At 44.9% G+C, this 13163-nt stretch overlaps 1 protein-coding gene across 11 annotated transcripts in view; it reads left to right on the forward strand.

Moving 5' to 3' along the window:
• Positions 1–13163, forward strand: part of cacna1g (calcium channel, voltage-dependent, T type, alpha 1G subunit) — a 272840-nt gene that overhangs the window by 107778 nt on the left and 151899 nt on the right. The window lies entirely within an intron of this gene.

Consider the following 13163-nt stretch of genomic DNA (forward strand, 5'->3'; position numbering starts at 1 on the left):
TGCGTATTCATTCGCAGCCTTTGGTTTTGTGCAAATGTAAGTTACAATATTGTGTTTATTTTGTGTAGGCCTATCTCTATATCTGATTTATCGCATGATAGGATGCATTTGGTTAAAAATGAATGTAGTAAAGTGTAGCCTGGTGATACGCAGCTTCAGCGCGTGCAACTCAAATGGCACTGCATGACTAATAATGACTATTGGGACTGTCATATTAAATAACATTATAAAGAGAACAATATTGTAATAAAACATTGTGAATTATTTTGGTTTAGTTGCCGTGTCGCGTTGCTCCAGGAAGAGCGCGTCCACAACATGAGTCATTCTGAATGCACATTAGTTCGAATTCACTTGTGCATTCTCTTAATTTTGTGCAGATATTATTGGTAATGTTATGTTTATTTTGTATATATCTGATTATTATACAACAGTTCTTTCTGGTTCTCTAATCTGATTGGCTAAGAGCTATACGATATTGTGCTGATAACGGCACTGTAACCGCTTCACCTTTCGTATTATTCCGCCACCTAGTGAATGGAGGTCCTAAGCAGGCTCATCTCTGAATGGAAAAACACAGACGCGCTGTTTGAATCACTCTCCGTGTGTCTCATTAGTTTACTAGCTCATAAATCAGTCTGTGAATCCCCTCAGAAGTTATTATTCCGTCAAAGATCAGCGCTCTTGTATGTTACGTTAAAGTTAATGGGAGAAATGTCTTGTCACATCGTGTGGACGATTAACACTTGGAAAGAGGAATATAAACACTCGTTTTTTTCTGGAGCTATATCTTTTATCAGAACGCGAAAACACCGTGGAACTGCAGGTAAGCCCCGCAGCTTTTAAATGTAGACATTGATCATTTACTTTATCGTGACGTGACTATTAAAACATGTTATGAGATATCGCCACTGGTATATTTATAAGCAGCATGCAAAAACATCTCTCTGACACTTATAAAAACAGTTTTATATAGTACTGACAAGAACAAAGTTTAATAATAATCGAGTGCTCGTATCGCTTTAAGAATAAATGAGAAAGCAATAGTAACGTTACACAAGTATAGTTTTATTAACTTTTACCTCGCGCCAAAACAATAACAAACACAAAAGACACTAAATATGAATAAAAAAACAAGTACTAGTTTGATCATGACACCAAAAACTGCTGATTTGATCTCATTTTGACGATCATAAACAAACAAGGCCAATATGAGAGCCAGGGAATCCCTTTCAGAGATGTAGCCCAGAGAGGGCGGTGGTCAGTGGGGCGAGTGAACACTGACGTCCGCTCATGCTTTGGTTCTCATTCGTACCGAATCTCACTAAGCAAACGTTCAAACAGGTGCTATCTTTACTAATCGACTGCAGATTTAAATATAATACAGATACATTCTCGACTGAACTAATCTTAAAACTACACTTTGTGACCAAGAAACGGTAATATAAAGAAACGGCTTTTCCGTCCATTGAGTTGTTATGAGCTTCAAAGCAGCCGAAAGTTTTACCTGTCATTCTGGCCGCCCTCAAATCCGTGGCGGAAGAAGTAGTTCTCAAACAAAGAGGCTTTTAAAATAACTCCGTTGTTGTTTTCTAGTTTTCGTTTTTCAAACGTGTGCCGTCGAACTGTTGTATAAAAGCAATATCGCTTGAGTAGGAGTGCGATATAGCTCTATATCATCACGGCCGCGACTGCCTCCGGCACGCGGCCTGCGGCCGCGTGCCTCTGTCCTAATCACAGCCGTGATGATATAGAGCTATATCACACTCCTACTCGAGCGATATTGCTTAAATATCATCTAGGTCAGGATACCTTTCTTTGCGTTAAATAAAGCGCTATGCTCAAGTTTACCCGTATCTATTCAACGCGCACAGCTCGAACAGCACAGCTAACACTATTTTACCACAACAGTAAAAATAATATATTTAAATTAATTAAATATAAAAAGTAGCCTATTATTGTTTGAAAAATCTGCATTTACTGAAATTACTATTTTTGCCAAATTGAAAATTAAATAGAAAATATACTTTGAGGACGGGCGTTATATGAATATGTAATGCGAAAATATTTACCTTGGAATGGGTTGCGCATCCATACCTTGCCATTCCTTGGGTCTTTTTCAGATGGAAAATAACGCTCAAACTCATCAGACAGTGTTGTCAGGTGGCAATGTATCAACTAATGAAATTAGCCATTGAAGTTTGCGGAGGTCCGCTCATCTCTCCACATACTTCTCTGTCACTTTAGGTGCACCGCGCTTTTTTTGTAGTCCGTTCAGATACGACGCGTTGCTAAGCAAGGCGGAAGGTGCTCAAAGAAACACATTTTAATTGATTTATTGCTTAAGTTTTGGATTAAATAACATGATATGTCATAGCATTTAAAAAGGCAATTATTATTATTATAAAAATATAATTCTGTGAATATTCTGGGAACATTTCAAGGCCCGGAATAAACGGGTCCACGGACCGGCACCGGTCCGGGGACCGGGGGTTGGGAATCACTGCTCTGGAGGATATAGTAAAAACAGCACATCTTTAAGTAATAAAATAAGACTTTGTACATATTTTTAGCAATTCATTTAATTGAATTTGCTTACTATTAATTTGCTAGATGTGTTTGAAACATAATTTGATTCAGATTATTTATGTAATAAATCATGCTAAACCAATGGAGACCGAATGTGCAAATAATTGACGCTATCAGTGGGTGAAATCCATTCAGTTTCTGAGTCATCACTAACAAGAAATCTCTTCACACACACACACACACACACACACACACACACACACACACACACACACACACACACACACACACACACACACACACACACACACACACACACACACACACACACAAACACAGACACAGTAAATAGAGTTCATTTGGAATGATGTGTGCTTCCCAAGCGGCACAAGGACATTTTCCATTAGCATTCCCTGAAACTTCCCGACCCATGCAGTGACAGCAGCACGCGCTTTATTGCCAGACACACTACCTCTGACCCAACCTCTTGTGTCTTGTTGATAATCGCATAGGATTATTTATTGAGATGGAAATGAGCTCAGCGTATGGAACATATGGAGCCATCCAGGAGACACCAGCCAAAGCGTATTCACAAGATAACCATATAAAAGTGACAGACGGCTGGCTTGTTCCACCAGTGCGTTGGCTTAAACCATTTCCCTCCGGGTGGTTTGATACTTCTCCAGATGACAAGCTTACCATCAAAAATCTCCAGTAATTCACGACAGGCTGCATCATACTGCGCGTTGACAGCAGGGATAATTTGTGGTACCTTCAAATGGCAAACAAAGTAACAGAAAAAGTGTGATTCATTAGGAACAAGAGCCGAGAGGCACAGTTTATACGAATCATTTGTTTTAGTTTAAAGTTTAACGTTCATTTTGTTTTTTTCTTCTGGAGAACTTCCCGCATTTCTGCGCGATAAATCACAAGGCCAAAAATTCACTTTAGCCTCCTCGCTAAGTGAATAAATTGGTTGGGGTGGTTGAACTGTACGGTTTTATTTCCAAAGCTCTTTTCACACAGACACCGCTTTCCTCAATCTTCTGTTCTCATCTATCTGAGCGCAGTCTGCTCTCCAACATGAGCCAGAGAACTTCAAGACACTTAAAGATTTTGGCTGCTGTGATCTGGATAGTATGTCTTTTTGTGTCTCGACTGTAAAGACATTGAGACGAGCCTGCTCTCTTTTCAATCTTTTAAAGAAAACCCTCAGGGAACGCAGACCCTCAATGCACCCCACCAAGACGAGGTATCGGTTTCAGACGCCCGCAGCGGTTTGGCAACTTCTTCTGACTCGCTTTGAAATTAGTGCACCCTTTTTCTTATTCAGCGAGACTTTACAAACACTTGCACTCCACTAAAAGCACAAATCTTATCAAAGTCACAGTGCTTCAACAGCGACTGTGACAGGACCTCTTACGGATTGTTTAAAAAACAATGTTTGAAGACTCATAACTACGCCCTCCATTGTGTGATGAAAAAAGCTTTGCCTTTTTTAACAAGGCATTGAGTATAAATGCGTTTTTAGAAATTCATCTGGCATACTCTGCCATAACCTTGATGAAAGTGAGTTTTATTACTTTTTCCATAATGCTTTACCAAATGTTGCATATTTTGACGAGGAACCAATATGTTATTATTGCAGACTTTGCTTTTCTTACTGCATAAGTCTTTCATGTGCCAGTTATATATTTATGTTGTTCTAGAAATTATTTTCATCATTTTTTAATGAAATATATGTTTAGGCTGGAACTGTAACCTCACAATGAAGGCACAGTCGTCTTAATCATGCTAATTTGCCTTCTCTTCTCAAAGAAATACAGGTTAGGTGAATTTGAGATGCCAAATTGTCCTTCCCCAACTTGTGTGTAGATTAGCCAGTTCTCGGCATGAATGTCCAACGCTATCTCGTGGCAATTCATACATATTTTATGAGGTGGCTAATTCGTATTAATTCGTACGACCACATTCATACATTTTTGTACGATTTGCATCTACCTCTGTAACATTGGGATTAGGGGTGGGGTTTCGTTATTGTTTTTTTATAATAGTCTTACATTTTTGTTTGATTAACTTGATACAGTACTCATACTCCAACTTATAAAATATGGAATATAGCCAGCATATAGCCAGCATTGATAAATAAATAGACAAAACAAACCTCTCCAGGGGCGTCACTAATGGCGCTTTTCCATTACATAGTACCCCACGGTTTGGATCGGGTCAGCTTACTTTTGGGAGCTTTTCCACTGGGTGCAGTACACAGTACCTGATACTTTTTTAGTACCACCTCGGTCGGGTTCCAAGTGACCCGAGCTGATACCAAAATGTGACGCGAAAACACTGTAGATCACTGATTGGTCGGAGAGAATCGTCACTACCAGCGTCATCGCTATGATATAGAGGATTAGCTTTACCTTCATGCTAGCTTGCGCTGTCTCGAGTAAACCTGTTGTCATCTGAGCTTTGCTGTAAGTTCCCAAACTCCCTTTTAGTAATAAAAGGATCCACAGGTTGAGAATCAGGAACACCATAACAGTTTTTTTTCCAGACTTGCAGTTTGTGGTGGCACATTCGCGACGCGCACGTTCACATATATGCTCAAGTGCAACTTAAATGAGGCTCAGCGGAGCCAGAAACCGTCATGTTAGACAGACGTAGTGATAAACGCGCTGTGCAAACATCTATTTGTGGTGGTCAATTTGAATTTTTGGCGGACTGAGAAATAAATGAATGTATGGGAAGGTACAACGACGCTCTCACTTGTATGATGTCAAAGCAGTAGGCAGTGCAAATATAATGACACGCATATAATCCCTCCCACTCCGAAGTGTAACTAAACTTGATGGAAAAGCTAACCAAAGTGAGGTGAGCTGACCTGACCCAAACCAAACAGTGGGGTACTATGCAATGGAAAAGCGGCATAAGGAGGGGAGAGGTAGGACAATTTTAAGGACCACGCAGTATTGGGCCCCCATAGATCATTTTTATTAGTAGTAACATGGGTGTGATAAAGGGCCAACCTCATATTCTTTCATAGGGCCCAAAATTGCTATTGGTCCCCCTCCTCCTTCATCTCATCTCTGTTGTGATTAGTTTTGCTCTGGAAGCTTTTGTCTCACATCTGGCTAATCAGTGGGAATGAAGGCTTTGACAGGCTGCCTGGAAACATGTTCTCATTACTTTGAAAGACCCTCAACCCTCACTTTTGGCCAACACCTACCTCTCATTTTAGGTAAATCTGTGAGCCAGGATTGACTAACATAATAGCACGCCATCCAAAAACTAATTTAGTGTGAAGATTTAGTGTGAAGATTTCCTTCACTTTTAAAATAAGAATATTTTGATCTGGCATTATGTTTCCTGTAGACAGCTGTCAGTTTCTTGTAGTCAAGGCACTGAGGTTAGAATAACCTGTCAACATAATTGTCATCACTCAAGTCTCTCAACTGTCAAGAAAGCTGACAGTTACAGTGTCTTCTTTGTGACTTCCTCAGTCCAACCTTTTTACAATGTTACCACTCAAAACGCTGAATAGTACAGCTTATAGGATGATGTATTTGGATGTCTGTGATTTTCATTTCAACAAGCAACAATGACTGAGGAAAGAATATTTTTAGGAAAGTTTATAGGAAAATGTGTTTTAAACTGATCCACAATAAACTGAACAGGCCACGACCCAAAAAAATGCACATGTTCTATGATAATGATGTCTCTCTGGACAGGTTTCGGTGTTTTGCTACAATATAAGAGTTTTCAGGAATGTCATTTGGCCTGGAGGTTGTTGATGAAAATGGACAGTGTCCGACACTTTCATCTAAGTTCCTCTTCACTTATTTGTATATGGAGCTGCCTGCTAGTGATAACCATAGACTGTAAAAATATGTCCGTAGTGTCTGTGACGTCACCAAAAAGTTTGTGAAGAGCTTTTTTAAGTCAATAGTTGGTGTGGCCTGCCGTTGCCATCTTGGCCGCGCATCACTCGCAGTTATGTGGGTTGTGGGTGAAGCTAAGGTGGCTGGTTGATGAAATCACGCCCACCTTCCTTGACGGTAGTGAGAGCAGTGGCAGTTTACCCATCACTCAAATGGCCACACCCTTAATTATGCAGAATTTTAAAGGGGACATATCATGAAAATCTGACTTTTTTCATGTTTAAGTACAATAATTGGGTCCCCAGTGCTATCAAGCTAGAAAATGTGAAAAAGATCAACCCAGTAACTTCGGTAAACCTTTTTCTGCAAGCATGTGCAAAAATAGGTCATTGAAATTGGGCTCCCCCTGTGATGTCAGTAGGGGATAATACTGCCCCGTAATCTGCACTATCCAACCACGGCACTGCCATTTAGTGACGAGATCAGCTCATTTGCATTTAAAAGGACACAGTACATTTTTGCTTACACCTACAAAGTGGCAATTTTAACATGATATAATAAATTAGCTACACTCACCTAAAGGATTATTAGGAACACCATACTAATACTGTGTTTGACCCTCTTTCGCCTTCAGAACTGCCTGAATTCCGCATGGCATTGATTCAACAAGGTGCTGAAAGCATTCTTTAGAAATGTTGGCCCATATTGATATGAAAGCATCATGCAGTTAATGGAGATTTGCGGGATGCACATATAGGGCACGAAGCTCCCGTTCCACCACATCCCGAAGATGACCTATTGGGTTGAGATCTGGTGACTGTGGGGGCCATTTTAGTACAGTGAAGTCATTGTCATGTTCAAGAAACCAATTAGAAATTATTCAAGCTTTGTGACCATGATGCATTATCCTGCTGGAAGAAGCCATCAGAGGATGGGGACATGGTGGTCATAAAGGGATGGACATGGTCAGAAACAATGCTCAGGTAGGCCATGGCATTTAAATGATGCCCAATTGGCACTAAGGGGCCTAAAGTGTGCCAAGAAAACATCCCCCACACCATTACACCACCACCAGGGCATGATGGATTCATGTTCTCATTCTGTTTACGCCAAATTCTGACTCTACCATCTGAATGTTTCAACAGAAATCGAGACTTATCAAACCAGGCAACATTTTTCCAGTCTTCAACTGTCCAATTTTGGTAAGCTCCTGCAAATTGTAGCCTATTTTTCCTGTTTGTAGTGGAGATGAGTGGTACCCAGTGGGGTCTTCTGCTGTTGTAGCCCATCCGCCTCAAGGTTGTGCGTGTTGTGGCTTCACAAATGCTTTGCTGCATACCTCGGTTGTAACGAGTGGTTATTTCAATCAAATTTGCTCTTCTATCAGCTCGAATCAGTCGGCCCATTCTCCTTTGACCTCTAGGATCAACAAGGCATTTCCATCCACAGGACTGCCTCATACTGGATGGTTTCCCTTTTTCACATCATTCTTTGTAAACCCTAGAAATGGTTGTGCGTGAAAATCCCAGTAACTGAGCAGATTGTGAAATACTCAGACTGGCCCGTCTGGCCCCAACAACCATGCCACACTCAAATTGCTTAAATAACCTTTCTTTCCCATTCTGACATTCCGTTTGGAGATCAGGAGATTGTCTTGACCAGGACCACACCCCTAAATGCATTGAAGCAACTGCCATGTGATTGGTTGATTAGATAATTGCATTAATGAGAAATTGAACAGGTGTTCCTAATAATCCTTTAGGTGAGTGTATATGATATTTTGAGCTAAAACTTTACATACGTACTCTGGAGACATCAAAAATTTGTTTTACATCTGTAGGCCCTGTAAGACTTTGTGACTGTGACAATTTGATACATATGAGCTATTTTTAAACCATTGTTTAGTCTATATTAATTCATTATAAATTTCAAGGAAAAAATATCAATATTTATACATACTTTACACATTACAACAGTGTTGACGTATGTTGAGTGATGTCAACACAAAAACATCAGCAGCAGGATTCCACCCAAACATAAATTTGGTGAATACTTTGAAGATTTTTCACAGATTAATCCATGTCTTGTTACATAAACTTATTTTTCAGTTTCATGGCCTGTTATGGTCCAGTACACAAGACTCTGTGTTCTATGAAAACTTCAAGCTTCAAGCGATCGCTTGCCGCACCCACAGTGCATGGTAAATTTTGTTTGGACAAAGCGTAAATAATATGCTAACATCATACACACAAATCCCTCGTTTCTCATCCACAGTACGGTTCCAATATTTAACCAAATTGTCTTCATTTACTTCAGTCATAAACTGAACAAGACAAGCCCAAATCCAGACCCAAATGCCCACTTTAATTCTCTGTTTTACTGAACGTCTCCTCGACTGTTTCCAGACCTGCTGCTGACACGAATTATGTGCAGACAAAATCCTTATTCAACAGGACGACACAAGGGCACACCGCAATGAACAAAGATGATCAAACATTATCTCAAGGCCACTTAAAGGTCCCTCTCATTCATTTATTTTGACTCGTCTGTAGAACGTTCTTTGACTCGGAGAAGGCACACAGAGCAAATTTGTTTTTCTCTTTATCCACTAAAGTTATAATTTCACATTAGGTTCCATTATGATTATTATTCTCTAAGGAGGCTCTATTGCCTCAGTGTTGCTCTGTTCCAAAACTTAGTGAGCTTCTTACAGAGGCACGATTCCAAAATTTAGGCAACTTAATTATGCTGCCATTTGAGTGGCTTCATTTTGGACAAATTTTAGGACAGCATTGCATATATCCTTGCCAGAGAAAGCTATCCCAGAATGCATTGCAATGACCTGCCTGGGTAAAAGAGGTAATAATCCAAGAAGGTGGATGATGCTAGAGTATTTTTTATTATAAAATATTTAATTTATTTGGTGGTAAAATAATCGATCTGGGATGCATTTTTTGCATAGAAACTAACTAGCTAGTCATGACTGTTTCCTGAAAACACTGTAAAATTTCCTTGTTGCACTTACATTTTTAAAGGGGTGTGGTTCAATGGTATTTCATGCATTCTGACTTATTAACACAGTTATAGAGTTGTTCCCTTTCAGTCGGTCACTACGACGTCACGTCGTGACCGACGAATTGGGAACCGCTTCGCGGGTGACCTATCTACTTCGAGAACTATCAAAAACGCCAATGAACTTGGCATGCAGGTATTTGCATAATGCCGGCGCCGCCCCGCCAGGTGCGTATATAAGGCGCAGGTGCATAATACCAAATCAGCTTTATTGCTTCGAAGCCGGCAGACATCTGCTCACGAGAAGCTATTTTTGAAAACTGATCTTCGTAGATCCTGTCTCTAGTGGGAAAAGAGATCTCAGCTTGCCAAAGTTGGTTGGGCGAAGACACCTCAGCGGAGGCTCGCAGTGTTTTTCTCCACCCTTTCTCTCTTTAATTTAGGACTTGAGTTCGAGTGAGTGCGTTGCCTCTCCCTGTGTGTTTCACCAGCTTGCACAAAGAGTGATTTCCTAAAAGAGCAGCACGTTTGAGCTTTGTGTCTTTTTAAAGACAGCCACTCATTCGTGTCACGGTCGGGGTCGTCTTTTTAAAGATGGATTTCTGTCCGTGCTCCGTTTCTGGATGCGGTGTGTTCATCGCCCCCCAGGATGGCCACAATCGTTGTCTTTCGTGTCTGGGGCTCCAGCACGCAGAGGCAGCGTTGCGTGATAGCTCATGCCCCATCTGCGAGGGCATGACTATGGCGGATTTGCGGAGACGGGTGTCGTTCCTCCGGCAACGGCTCCCGCCTTCCCAGTCTGGTGCTGCTAAGGGCGCAGCTACCAAACTTGCGAAGGATGACCTCTGTATAACGGTGCTGGGTCGGTCTGCTGGTTCGTCCAGTAGCTCCCAGCGCCCTGATCCGTTGCCAGCGGAGGTCCCGATGGAGACGAGCGGCCCGTGTTCTACGGTGTCCTCGCGCTCTGTCGAGCCTCCACCTGACGCGATGTCCACCGTAACGTCGGAGGGGGGGTTGTCAGCCTCGGACGTCGATCCGGATCCGCTCCCGCCTTCGGGCCAGGTTGCGGGTTCTGCGTTCGACCCCGAGATGGCAGCCATGCTCGCTCGGGCGGTGGAGGCGGTCGGCTTGGAGTGGACTAAACCTCCCCCACCTGAACGTCCCGCCTCGATGATTGGTTCTTCGGGGGTGCCAGGGCTTCTCAGTCCTCGCCCCCGGTGCCTTTCTTCCCCGAGGTGCATGAAGAGCTGACGCGGTCGTGGAAAACCCCGTTTTCCGCCCGGAACCGGCCGTATCAGCCTTCGCCTCTCACCTCTCTCGAGGGTGGGGATGCCAAGGGGTACACTGGTATCCCGTCAGTGGAGCGCCCGGTCGCGATGCAGTTGTGTCCGGCCGGTGTCGCTTCCTCCTGGCGGGACCAGCCTACTCTCCCCTCACGGGCCTGTAAGCAGTCTTCGGCGCTGTCCGGTGCTGCTTACAAGGCTTGTGGGGAGGCAGCCTCTGCCCTGCATGCCATTGCATTGCTGCAGGTTCACCAGGCTAAGGCTCTGAGGGACCTGCACGCGGGAGGTCACGACTCGGCGGAGTTCTCTGAACTACGTGCGGCTACGGATCTGGCGCTTCGTGCAACCAAGGTCACCGCACGCGCCGTCGGGCGTGCGATGTCTACCCTTGTAGTCCAGGAACGGCATCTCTGGCTGTGTCTGGCGGACATGAAGGACGCCGATAAAACCCGGCTCCTGAATGCTCCGGTTTCCCAGACCGGCCTGTTCGGCGAGACGGTCGAGGAGTTTGCGCAGCAATTCTCCGCGGCCAAGAAGCAGACTGAGGCCATCGCTCAGATCATGCCACGTCGGAAGCGTCCTGCGCCTGCCCCGTCCACGTTGGCGCCTCAGCCTGCTCCTCGCCGAGGGCGTCCTGCGGCGGCCGCCTCCGTTCCTCCCTGGGGCTCTTCTAAGCAGCGAGGAACCGGTCGTCAGCAGCCCGCCCCGCCCGCTCAGCCCGCTTCAAAGGGTGGTAAAAGAAGATCAAAGCGGCCCTGAGACGGGCGACCTAGAGATGGAGGGGATTGCTCTTCGGGAGATGGTGAAGGCACCACTCCCCCCACCGGAGGAGGGCCGGTTGGGGAATCTTTTGTTTCAATTTTCTGTTCCGCCGACTTTTCAGTCGGCACCCACAAATTCACAGAAAGAGCGAATTCCATCTCTAGGTCTTCAGATGAGCGCCAGAGATACGAGCAGGCTCATAACCCCCCCTCGTTCTCCGACTCATCAGAGGAGAACGAGAGCGGCGCACGGGCTCATAACCCCACCGCGCTCTCCAACTTCTCAGGCGGTAGGAGACAGCTACGGGCTCATAACCCATCGTCTCCCTCCTCCTTCGCCAGAGGGTGCATCGAGTGGCGTGAGGTGTCTTCAGCAGAGCCTCCCTTACTCAACCACCCAGCAACGGACTCAGGTGAGTGTTATCACACACAACACTGCTGTCGGTGCGGCCGTTACGCACACACCGGCGATCACCTCCGTTGCGTGCCTTTAGTCCCCCTCGCACGGTATCTGGGGGCGTGGGAACAGCTTCCCAGCCCGTCGCGTTGGCTTTTACGCACGATTCGTCTCGGCTATGCGATCCAATTTGCCCGGCGTCCCCCCAAATTCTCCGGCGTTCGTTTCACTACGGTGAGAGCTGCCGATGCGCACGTCCTCCGTGCGGAGATCGCTGTCTTATTGGCGAAAGACGCGATCCAGCCGGTCCCTCCAGCCGAGATGAGGTCGGGGTTTTACAGCCCTTACTTTATTGTACCCAAGAAAAGCGGCGGCTTGCGACCGATCCTGGACCTGCGTTCGCTGAACCGTGCACTTCACAGAATGCCGTTCAAAATGCTGACGCCCAAACGCATATTTCCATGCATTCGTCCAAACGATTGGTTCGCATCTATCGACCTGAAGGACGCGTACTTTCATGTATCGATTCTCCCCCGGCACAGGCCGTTTGTCCGCTTTGCGTTCGAGGGGCGAGCATACCAGTACAAAGTCCTCCCATTCGGGCTCTCTCTGTCGCCCCGTGTATTCACCAAAGTAGTGGAGGGGGCTTTAAAACCCTTGAGAGAGAGAGGTGTGCGCATTCTCGCGTATCTGGACGATTGGCTAATAATAGCTCAAACACGTCAGACGCTGTGCGATCACAGAGATTTAACTTTAAAACACCTCGCTCGTTTGGGTCTTCGGGTCAACTGGGAAAAGAGCAAGCTTTGCCCCGTGCAGAGAATCTCTTTTCTCGGTATGGAACTGGACTCGATCGATTTGACAGCTCGTCTAACAGAAGCGCGTGTACAGTCGATTCTGACTTGCCTGAATACGTTCAAGAGCAAGAGCGCGGTCCCGCTGAAACAATTTCAGAAACTTTTGGGGCATATGGCAGCAGCCGCAGCTGTAACTCCGCTCGGACTGCTTCATATGCGACCGCTTCAGCATTGGCTTCACGATCGAGTCCCGAGGAGAGCGTGGCATTCACCGTGTTATCATTACACCTGCGTGTCGTCGCACTTTCACTCCGTGGTTAGACCGTGCGTTTCTCCGAGCCGGTGTGCCTCTGAGACAAGTCTCCAGGCATGCGATAGTATGCACAGATGCATCAGACACGGGGTGGGGGGCCACGTACGATGGGCTTGCAGCTTCAGGGGTCTGGACGACACCCCAGCTGCATTGGCACATAAACTGCCGGGAAATGTGGACTGTATATCTTGCGCTC

Source organism: Misgurnus anguillicaudatus, chromosome 4, assembly GCF_027580225.2.
Source record: "Misgurnus anguillicaudatus chromosome 4, ASM2758022v2, whole genome shotgun sequence".
Taxonomy (NCBI): Eukaryota; Metazoa; Chordata; class Actinopteri; order Cypriniformes; family Cobitidae; genus Misgurnus; species Misgurnus anguillicaudatus.